Source organism: Oncorhynchus gorbuscha, linkage group LG20, assembly GCF_021184085.1.
Source record: "Oncorhynchus gorbuscha isolate QuinsamMale2020 ecotype Even-year linkage group LG20, OgorEven_v1.0, whole genome shotgun sequence".
In the NCBI taxonomy this organism is placed as follows: Eukaryota; Metazoa; Chordata; class Actinopteri; order Salmoniformes; family Salmonidae; genus Oncorhynchus; species Oncorhynchus gorbuscha.
This window is the reverse complement of record NC_060192.1, coordinates 4,931-17,201: the sequence shown is the minus strand read 5'-3', so window position 1 is coordinate 17,201 and position 12,271 is coordinate 4,931. Positions and strand designations below refer to the sequence as shown.

At 40.0% G+C, this 12,271-nt stretch overlaps 1 long non-coding RNA gene across 1 annotated transcript; it reads right to left on the bottom strand.

Moving 5' to 3' along the window:
* Positions 1-8,101: 8,101 nt before the first annotated feature.
* LOC124006937 lies at positions 8,102-10,580 on the bottom strand. Its single transcript, XR_006833846.1, has 3 exons — positions 10,193-10,580; positions 9,992-10,059; positions 8,102-8,311 (listed from the first exon to the last, which is right to left on the bottom strand). It is a non-coding gene; the product is annotated as an uncharacterized LOC124006937 (long non-coding RNA).
* Between the last annotated feature and the right edge of the window lie 1,691 nt (positions 10,581-12,271).

Here is a 12,271-nt window from a genome sequence, read left to right as displayed (position 1 = left end):
GTAATTTTACAAGTATTCACAACCGGTGACATTTGTCCACATTTTGTTGTGTTACAGCCTGAATTTAAAATGGATTCAATTGAGATGCGTCACTGGCCTACAGAGAGACTAAATCGAATCATGACAAAACCTGCAGAAAATGTCATGCTGAAAGACTGAAATTCCCACAGAAGAACATCGTTTGCTAATGTTCACTTACCTATTTGAGAACATTCCCATTGTCAGACCAGTTGGAAAACAATCCTAGAAGGAAAGAAATACTAATAAAATAACATTCCTTAAAATGTGCTGAGAATGGTCCGAAGCTAATCAAGTATCCTGCACCATTTCTAGAAAGTTGTATGCAAAATAACCATAGGACAACCATGCTCTCAACAAGCTCTGAAACATGTGGTTCACAGAATGTTATGTGCTAGCTGGGTTGCGTCATCAACATTTCATCACTGCAGTGGAAATGCCAGGGATTTCTGGTCTAATAGCTGGTGGGTTTTATTATTGCATATCATTTACAGCACTGTCAGCTCATACAATAAATACAGTATATTATGTATGGCCTAAGAATATGATAATCATGATGACTGAGCAATTTCTGGGTTGTACGTTTGGCAAACAATTAGATATGAATGAATAATGGGCCATTTTGTATTTATGTAACAATTTCTCGATTATTAAGATGTTTAAAAATAATTTATAAAGACACAGAAGCTAGTATTTGAGGATAAATTGCAAACATTGAGCACCATCTCAACACTAGGTGGTCTCTCATTAAACAATATCAATATGTGTTGATATCACCGGGGTGGCAGGGTAGCCTAGTGGTTAGAGCATTCGACTTGTAACCGGAAGGTGGCAAGTTCAAACCCCCGAGCTGAAAAGGTACAAATCTGTCGTTCTGCCCCTGAACAGGCAGTTAACCCACTGTTCCTAGGCCGTCATTGAAAATAAGAATTTGTTCTTAACTGACTTGCCTGGTTAAATAAAGGTAAAATTAAAAAAATTAAAATGTGTAGACACATTTCTACAAATGTGGGCCTAATCAGAATGTGGACAAGACCAGGACAAAGGACACCTGTTCGCACAAATGTATTTAGTTTAGTTTTTATTCCCTATACCACGGGTATGACAAAACATGTATTTTTACTGCCAAGGCACCTCTGGGGTTTGTGATATATGGCCAATATACCACGGCAAAGGGCTGTATCTAGGCGCATTGTGTCATTGCATAAGAACTGCCCTTAGCCATGGTATATTGATCATATACAAAACCTCCTCGGGTATATAGTATAGTTCTACCCAGAACCAAAAAGGGTTCTCTCATGGTGACAGCCAAAAAACCATTTCTAAGAGTGTAGTCTAAGGCTAGGCATAGATGTCAAATGAACAATGCAGATGTTTGGCCCACTAACTTTATTCATGTTCTGGTGGGTGTTGATTAAATAAATACAAGGATTTATTGTTTCAGTGTCCAGTGCATCAGGGGCAAATGGTCCCTATTCTCAAGATTCTGGCCAATAGAACTTCAAAGGAGGTCAATTTGCAGTACATTGAAATTCCTGTGACTGCATTTACAGGCTAATCCTAGTACAACACCAATTGTAGTTAGTGCATAGGCCTTGTAGTTAAAGTGGCAATATGTAACTTTTTGGGTGGTTACAGATCATTTTACTTGAAAGCAAGACTAAGAAGCAGTAGATCTGTTCTACAGTGTGCATTATTTCTATGCTTTCCGTTCTTGAGTCTTTCACTTTGGTTTTGTACAACAGCTTCAAACAGCTGATATTAGCTACCATGACATGGCGGAGCGATTTCTGCATAGTGCAGCTTTAAAATAAAGCCAACATCTCATTTGTTGCATAATAAAGGGGCAGGAGCAGAAAGTGAGGTGGAAGCCATGCTCTGGATGGGATGTTTACTTCATCTAATCTCCTAGAATGAATTGAGGATATACTGTACAACCAACACCATATGTATTTTGACAGTGAAGCCAAAATGTACAGTTTGACTCTAAACTCCAGAATTTTGGATTTGAGATCAAATGTTTCATAAGAGGCGATAGTAGAAGTCACCTTTTCACAATTTATAAATGAAATCACTTTATGCATATAGTCCCAATTTGAAGAAGCCATAATTTGGACAAATTCACTTAAAGTGTATTAAAGTTATAGTACATGAAACCTTTTGTTTAAAATACAAAATTTCACATTTTAGCTTCACCCTCCAAATACATATGGTTTTGGCCCTACCTTGGTATTGGACATTACAGTGCCTTGCAAAAGTAGTCATACCCCTTGGAAACACCTTTGACCTTGATTACAGCTGTGAGTCTTCTCGGGTAAGTATTTTAGAGCTTAACACGATCACGGCAGATTTCCTCCTCTTCGTCTAAAGAGGAGGTGTAGCAGGGATCGGACCAAAACGCAGCGCGGTATGTGTTCATGATGATATTTTAATTAAAGAAAGCACCGAATACAAAACAATAAATGAAAACTGACTGTGACGCTATAAGAACTGTGCTGGCACAAGCAACTAACATAGACAATCACCCACAATGACAAAACAGGCTACCTAAATATGGTTCCCAATCAGAGACAACGACTAACACCTGCCTCTGATTAATATATGATTGAGAACCATATCAGGCCAATCACAGAAACAGACAAACTAGACATACAACATAGAATGCCCACTCAGATCACACCCTGACCAAACAAAACATAGAAACATACAAAGCAAACTATGGTCAGGGTGTGACAAACACCAGGATTGTGCAATATTAGCCATTATTATTTTCATAATTCCTCAAGCTCTATCAATATGTTGGGGATAATGTCTAGACAATTTAAAAGTCTTGCAATAGATTTCCAATCAAATTTAAGTCCAAACAATACATGGCAACTCAGGAACATTCACTGTCTTCTTTGTAAGCAACTCCAGTGTAGATTTGTCATTGTGTTGAAGGTTATTGTCCTGCTGAAAGGTGAATTCCTCTTCCAGTGTCTGGTGGAAAGCAGACTGAACCAGGTTTTCCTTTAGTAATTTGCCTTTGCTTAGCTCCATCCCGTTTCTTTTCATCCTGAAAAACTCCACCGTTTTTAACGATGTCAAGCATACCCATACCATGATGCAGACACCACCATGCTTGACAATAAGGAGGCAGTTACTCAGTGATTTGTTGTGTTGGATTTGCCCTAAACATAAGGCTTTGCATTTGGGCCAAAATGTATATTCCGTTGCAGTTTTTTTCAGTATTAACTTTAGTTCCTTGTTGCATACAAAAAATGTATGTTGGGGCGGCAGGTAGCCTAGTGGTTAGAGTGTTGGACCAGTAACCAAGAGGTTGCTAGGTTGAATCCCCCAAGCTGACAAGGTAAAAATCTGTTTTTCTGCCCCTGAACAAGGCAGTTAAAACCTCTTCAGGATCGTACCGGTTTTTTTCAATTTTTCCTTAAAATAACATACCCAAATCTAACTGCCTGTAACTCATAGCCTGAAGCAAGAATATGCATATTCTTGGTACCATTTGAAAGGAAACACTTTGAGGTTTGTGGAAATGTGAAAGGAATGTAGGAGAATATAACACAATAGATCTGGAAAAAGATAATACAAAGAAAAAAACAACCGTTCTTCTGTATTTTTTTTATACCATCATCTTTGAAATGCGAGAGACAGGCCATTGTGTATTACTCCAGCCCAGCTGCAATTTGGGCTGCTTTTGGCCACTAGATGGCAGCAGTGTATGTGCAATGTTTTAGACTGATCCAATGAACCATTGCATTTCTGTTCCAAATTTTGTATCAAGACTGCCCAAATGTGCCTCATTGGCTTATTAATAACTTTTTATGTTCAAAACGGTGCACTCTCCTCAAACAATAGCACGGTATTATTTCACTGTAATAGCTACGGTAAACTGGATAGTGCAGTTAGATTAAGAAGAATTTAAGCTTTCTGCCAATATCAGATATGTCTATGTCCTGGGAAATGTTCTTGTTACTTACAACCTCATACTAATCACATGAGCCTACGTTAGCTCAACATCCCGCAGGGAACCCACCGATCCATCTACCAATCACTACCCTTCTTTATGAGGCTTTCAAAAAGCTCCCTGATCTTTGTAGTGGGTGTCTGTGCTTGAAATTCAATACATAACTGAGGGACCGAGGTATGGGTAGTTATAAAAAAATGATGTCAACCCCTATTAAGTCCATATAACATAATCTGTGATTTGTTAAGCCAAATTTAACTTGTTAACTAATTTAGATATGCCTTTATAAAAATAAATCACACATTTCTTCCACTTTGACATTAGAGTACACCATTTTGAGTTGATTGTTGACAAAAAATTATCCAAATTAAATCAATTTCAAGCCAATGTAACACAATAAAATGTGAAGAAATTCAAGGGGTATGCATACTTTTGCAAGGTACTTTATGTATAGTAGTTGAAATATTATATTTGAGGAGGCGCTTGATCAACATGAGATTAGGTGCAAACAAAAATAATAAAACCCTTTGAAAGGAATAGGTGCAACCCTTGCTCATGATTATATATTGAATTATTTATTTTCTGCTTAAAAACATGACATTACTTTTTATGTTTTCTTTGTCTTACAGTGGCAAGAAATGGGACGATGACTGGATCAAGGCTGAGGACCAGGTTTCTCCAGTTTAACCTCTACTTTATGCACAAATGTATTCCTCACTCTCCCTTCACATGTATCCCTGTCAATCATAAATGGTTGGCCAAATTCGCCATGATTTACCATTGAAACTTTCATGGAGCATCAGCATGCCAACCATTTGATCTCAATTAGTTTTGCATTTAGATATTCTAGAGCTACAAAAGTATTGCAACAGTGACACATTTTTTGTTATTTTGGAACTGTACTCCAGAACGTTGAAATTCTACAATGACTATGAGGTTGATGTACAGACTATCAGCTTTAATGAGGGTATAAAACAATGACTATGAGGTTGAGGTACAGACTATCAGCTTTAATGAGGGTATAAAACAATGACTATGAGGTTGAGGTACAGACTATCAGCTTTAATGAGGGTATAAAACAATGACTGTGAGGTTGAGGTACAGACTATCAGCTTTAATGAGGGTATAAAACAATGACTGTGAGGTTGAGGTACAGACTATCAGCTTTAATGAGGGTATAAAACAATGACTATGAGGTTAAAGTTCAGACTATCAGCTTTAATGAGGGTATAAAACAATGACTATGAGGTTAAAGGTCAGACTATCAGCTTTAATGAGGGTATAAAACAATGACTATGAGGTTAAAGGTCAGACTATCAGCTTTAATGAGGGTATAAAACAATGACTATGAGGTTAAAGGTCAGACTATCAGCTTTAATGAGGGTATAAAACAATGACTATGAGGTTAAAGGTCAGACTATCAGCTTTAATGAGGGTATAAAACAATGACTATGAGGTTAAAGGTCAGACTATCAGCTTTAATGAGGGTATAAAACAATGACTATGAGGTTAAAGGTCAGACTATCAGCTTTAATGAGGGTATAAAACGTCGGCACGCTTTATTAGAAAAGGCACACAGGTTAACATACACAGTTCTCCATTTTACGTGGGCCTTTTCCAATATGGTAAAGCTACAACATTCTGTTTGGAACAAATTAATGCACATCTGAGACTTAAAGGTCAGACTATCAGCTTTAATGAGGGTATAAAACAATGACTATGAGGTTAAAGGTCAAATTAATGCACATCTGAGACTTAAAGGTCAGACTATCAGCTTTAATGAGGGTATAAAACAATGACTATGAGGTTAAAGGTCAGACTATCAGCTTTAATGAGGGTATAAAACAATGACTATGAGGTTAAAGGTCAGACTATCAGCTTTAATGAGGGTATAAAACAATGACTATGAGGTTAAAGGTCAGACTATCAGCTTTAATGAGGGTATAAAACAATGACTATGAGGTTAAAGGTCAGACTATCAGCTTTAATGAGGGTATAAAACAATGACTATGAGGTTAAAGGTCAGACTATCAGCTTTAATGAGGGTATAAAACAATGACTATGAGGTTAAAGGTCACTTGTTTCCTTCCTTCTTTCTACTGGAACGATGTTAGTTCAGTGGATAAAGGTACTGGATCCTTTCTTTCCAAATGCCACCCTATTCCCTTGAGAGTGCACTACGTTTGACCAGAGGCCTAGGCACATAGTACAATGTTGATATATTAGTTATGAGCAGTGGATTGGGCTGATCAACTTTATTACTTAGTGAATGTCTGACGAGTAATGAGAAAAGAATCATCAAAATTGATGAGAATGTAGTATTTTGGCCGGCTGACGTTGTCCTTCACAATTCATATCCAAGTTTATTATAGGCCTATAGGTTAGGCACAGCTAGGCTATATATTATAATACACAGGCCTACGTGTATATCAGCACAGATTACATTTATATATAATGCTACAACGTATATTACTTTACCTGCCTTTTTATAGGCCTGAGTCATATTGACAAGCAGCATGTTTAGCGCATTGAGGCATACAGTATATCTGCTTGGTATCTAGGCTAGTTGTCCACGGAAAGTATTTGATGAAGATGAAAGGGAAATCATTCCACAACTGCTTTTTTTCGAATAGACAGTGAGAATACATTTTCATCATTGTTGCTTATCAGGAATATGATGTGCCGAGGACCATGGCAATAGAGGTGTGGTTATAAAGGCCAATGACTGTTGAATGTCTATTTTTTTAACTTCTAGAAGCGTCAATATCGATGGTACAACGTTTATATAAGCATGTCTGTACATACACTTGTTTTCTGCCATGCACCTTTATACACCCCTAGGAAACCTTTGTAAGAGGTCAACTCGGGTCATAGAGTCCCCAAAAATATCTTTTTGTTTTTTTTGTATCTCAATTTTATGGCTTGGCACAAATAATCCTTTGCATGAATCAGACATAATTATGCAATCCCATAGCCCTGGTGGCCATGGGGTGCTCAGTAGCACCACCAACAGTTGACTTTCTCCCAAACTTTGATGATTTTTTAATCAAGAATAAATAGGAATATTTCCAATTTTGCAACTTAACACACAAGGGAAATGCACTGATCTTCCCAAAAGATGCCATGGGTCAGAATTGGGTCAGAATTGGGTCAGCATAATAAAATACAATAATGACTTCAATCATTCTGTGTCTATACTTTTAATTAAGTGTGAGTGCCAGTAGATTCTAGGCAACATGGGAGAGCAGATGGGAGAGTCCGTGCTAGTACTCAGGTACATGTAAAGTCACACAAACTACTTGAATGAGAGTAAAGAAGTAACTGGTCAAAGTACTATGTACTAGTTAAGCATTTGTACATCTCATACATACATAACAAGGAATTGTTGACTTAAAAGCCCATAACTAATGTACTGATGTAGCGCCATCAGGATGCAAATGATTACTTGAAGACCAAAAAAAGGTTAACTAAACTAATAAGCACAGGAGCACAGTACAGGTTAATGGTTTTAAATCGGCAATCACCAGGTGAAACAATAAATCATTCTCAAAGGTTCTGTAAAAAGCAGAGGGATGGAGAAACTGAACCATAGTTCCAGTGGTCTCGTTCCATGGAGAAACTGAACCATAGTTCCAGTGGTCTCGTTCCATGGAGAGCCTAGTGTATGGTGCTTTTTCCTTTCAATTAAGACCTAGACAACCAGGTGTGGGGAGTTCCTTAGTAATTAGTGACCTTAAGTCATCAATAATGTACAAGGGAGGAGCAAAAACCTACAGACGCTCGGCTCACCCGTGGAATGAGTTTGACACATGCTAGGCTGTATGTTTACATTTACTTTGTTTACAAACAATCCAAAAGTGGATGTAGCAACTGCATATTTTCTATTTAAAGGGGTGCATCGGACCTGGTCATGTGACCGGGCAAAAGCAGTAACAGACGAGCGCCCTTCTCAGATATGTGCCACATGATCACATCGTCAACCAGGAAGAAACATAAACGTTTATTTTCCATAAAATGTTTAAACTATTTTTCCTTAGGAAGGCAGATAAAGCACATATTTTTCACCCAGTGCAAACTGCGTCCACCCAAACGAACACCTTCATGCTGTGATAGATTCCTCGTCATCAGAGCTGTAGTGGATGCTGTCATCTAGGTCCTCTTCCAGGAGGTCATCTATGAAGTTATTTTCTAGGAGGGAGGTGTCTTGGCCCATAGGTTTACTGTATATCAGTTGGACAGAGTCCTGGTGTCTTCTGAGGCTGCTGACTCTCCTCTGAAGCATGGAGAAGAGACCTCTGCTCCCAGCTTCCTACTGATTCCATTGACAGCCTAACACCAACAATCATATAATGTGTAGTGTAAATAAACTCAGCAAAAATAGAAATGTTCCTTTTTCAGGACCACGACTTTCAAAGATAATTCGTAAAAATCTAAATAACGTCACAGATCTTCATTGTAAAGGGTTTAAACACTGTTTCCCATGCTTGTTCAATGAAACATAAACAATGAATGAACATGCACCGGTGGAACGGTCGTTAAGACACTAACAGTTTACAGGCAATTAAGGTCAGAGTTATGAAAACTTAGGACACTAAAGAGGCCTTTCTATTGACTCTGAAAAACACACAAAAAAAGATGCCCAGGGTCCCTGCTCATCTGCGTGAACGTGCCTTAGGCATGCTGCAAGGAGGCATGAGGACTGCAGATGTGGCCAGGGAAATAAATTGCAATGTCCGTACTGTGAGACGCCTACGACAGTGCTACAGGGAAACAGGATGGACAGCTGATTGTCCTCGCAGTGGCAGACCACGTGTAACAACACCTGCACAGGATCGGTACATCCGAACATCACACCTGCGGGACAGGTACAAGATGGCAACAACAACTGCCGAGTTACACCAGGAACGCACAATCCCTCCATCAGTGCTCAGACTGTCCACAATAGGCTGAGAGAGGCTGGACTGAGGGCTTGTAGGCATGTTGTAAGGCAGGTCCTCACCAGACATCACCGGCAACAACGTTGACTATGGGCACAAACCCACCGTCGCTGGACCAGACAGGACTGGCAAAAAGGGCTCTTCACTGACGAGTTGCTGTTTTGTCTCACCAGGGGTGATGGTCGGATTTGTGTTTATTGTCGAAGAAATGAGCATTACACCGAGGCCTGTACTCTGGGGCGGTATCGATTTGGAGGTGGAGGGTCCGTCATGGTCTGGGGCATTGTGTCACAGCATCATCGGACTGAGCTTGTTGTCATTGCAGGCAATCTAAACACTGTGCGTTACAGGGAAGACATCCTCCTCCCTCATGTGGTACTCTTCCTGCAAGCTCATCCTGACATGACCCTCCAGCATGGCAATGCCACCAGCCATACTGCACATTCTGTGCGTGATTTCCTGCAAGACAGAAATGTCAGCGTTCTGCCATGGTCAGCGAAAAGGCTGGATCTCAATCCCATTGAGCACGTCTGGGACCTGTTGGATCGGCGGGTGAAGGCTTGGACCATTCCCCCCAGAAATGTCCGGGAACTTGCAGGTGCCCTTGTGGAAGGGTGGGGTAACATCTCACAGCAAGAACTGGCAAATCTGGTGCAGTCCATGAGGAGGAGATGCACTGCAGTACTTAATGCAGCTGGTGACTAATAACTTACCCCCCTTGTTCAGGGACACATTATTCCATTTCTGTTACTCACATGTCTGTGGAACTTGTTCAGTTTATGTCTCAGTTGTTGAATCTTATGTTCATACAAATATTTACACATGTTAAATTTGCTGAAAGTAAACGCAGTGGACAATGAGAGGACGTTTCTTTTTTTGCTGAGTTAACGATGAAGTATGCCTTAAATGCAATAGCAATTACAGGGTGCCAACATAAATTGTACATATTAATGAACGTTCCCCTACTTTGCCTGCTTAGGTCAGGTGCCACATGTGAAGCAAGGTCTTGCACATTCTCCGATTCCCTCTTTAGGCTTTCCCAGTGCTGCTGGACTTCCTTTAGGACACTTACCTCTTCCTCCTTCAGCCGTCTCAGGAGCATCACCCGGTCAAAGGCTATTTTCTTTGTGAGTAGGTCAGCTGTAAATTTCAGAAGAATGCAATGCGGATTTGTACCTTTATTGGCAGTACTGTCTGTGTTTTTGCACAACTGAACAAACACAGATATCAAAACAGAAACATAGTCATTGTGACTCACAAACATACTACTTACTTTGTCAACGCCATACATGAAGGTCTGCGGGAAGGATCTCATCTGCAGATGGTATTGCTGAATCTGGTGAGGGAAAAAGGAAACTGCACACGGCTCTTGATAGAATCACTGATCTTTAATAAGCTTACGCATCGGCCTCACTGCCGATAGCTCTGACGAAGGCCGCGAGGCCGATACGTAAGCTCATTCAAGATCAGTGATACTATCAAGAGCAGTGTGCGGTTTCCATTTGTCCAACTGTTACCATGCACCTGCAAAGAAGATTGCTCAGATGTGCGAGTGCCTTTTGAATTTTGAATTGCTGAATCTGGTACAAGGGTGTTGTGCTCCTCTATGGCAGCTGTTCATTTGGCCTTTTCTTCTAATATCTTTCTGCGCAGAGGGTGTCGTTTCTTGCATCCATCTGTCATCACAACAAAAGGAGAACGGAATTATTTGATAAATTGAATGGCTTTTAAATGAAAGAGAACTTCAGTGCAATTCAATATTCATGAAATGTAACAAACCTGTCTGACAGTAGAGGTTCTGTTTCCTTTGTTTGATGCTAAGAAACAGGACTTCGATTGTTCTCTGTACTACCCAGGGACCATCTGTGTTCTCAGCTGTTTCCTCTGAAATACAATAAATCTATAAATTAACACTATATCTCCAACGAGTAGTTGCACTCACTTCCCGGAGGAACATGTGAAGATTTCTGTAACAAATTATTTGTTACAGTGGGGAGAATCTAAAACAAAAATCCAGAAAATCACATTGTATGATTTTTAAGTAATTCATTTGCATTTTATTGCATGACATAAGTATTTGATACATCAGAAAAGCAGAACTTAATATTTGGTATAAAAACCTGTTTGTAATTACTGTAACGGTTTTCTTCTGGTGAAAGAGAAGCGGACCAAAATGCAGCGTGGTTATGTTTTGAACATCTTTAATAAAGATGAAAATACAACAATCTACAAAACAAGAAACGTGAAAAAACTGAAACAGTCCTATCTGGTGCCACAAAGACAGGAACAATCACCTACAAGAGACCTAAAGAATATGGCTGCCAAAATATGGTTCCCAATCAGAGATAATGATAAACATCTTTCTGGTACGAAGAGGGGCGGGGGCGTATGCCTTATGGCTAACGATACATGGTGTGATGAAAGAAACATACAGGAACTCAAATCCTTCTGTTCACCTGATTTAGAATTCCTCACAATCAAATGTAGACCGCATTATCTTCCAAGAGAATTCTCTTCGATTATAATCACAGCCGTATATACCCCCCCCAAGCAGACACATCGATGGCTCTGAACAAACTTTATTTGACTCTTTGCAAACTGGAATCCATTTATCTGGAGGCTGCATTCATTGTAGCTGGGGATTTTAACAAGGCTAATCTGAAAACAAGACTCCCTAAATTTTATCAGCATATCGATTGCGCAACCAGGGGTGGAAAAACCTTGGATCATTGTTACTCTAACTTCCGCGACGCATATAAGGCCCTGCCCCGCCCTCCTTTCGGAAAAGCTGACCACGACTCCATTTTGTTGATCCCTGCCTACAGACAGAAACTAAAACAAGAGGCTCCCACGCTGAGGTCTGTCCAACGCTGGTCCGACCAAGCTGACTCCACACTCCGAGACTGCTTTCATCACGTGGACTGGGATATGTTTCGTATTGCATCAGATAACAATATTGACGAATACGCTGATTCGGTGTGCGAGTTCATTAGAACGTGCGTTGAAGATGTCGTTCCCATACCAACGATTAAAACATTCCCTAACCAGAAACCGTGGATTGATGGCAGCATTCGCGTGAAACTGAACGCGCGAACCACTGCTTTTAATCAGGGCAAGGTGACTGGTAACATGACCGAATACAAACAGTGCAGCTATTCCCTCCGCAAGGCTATCAAACAAGCTAAGCGTCAGTACAGCGACAAAGTAGAATCTCAATTCAACGGCTCAGACACAAGAGGCATGTGGCAGGGTCTACAGTCAATCACGGACTACAAGAAGAAATCCAGCCCAGTCACGGACCAGGATGTCTTGCTCCCAGGCAGACTAAATAACTTTTTTGCCCGCTTTGAGG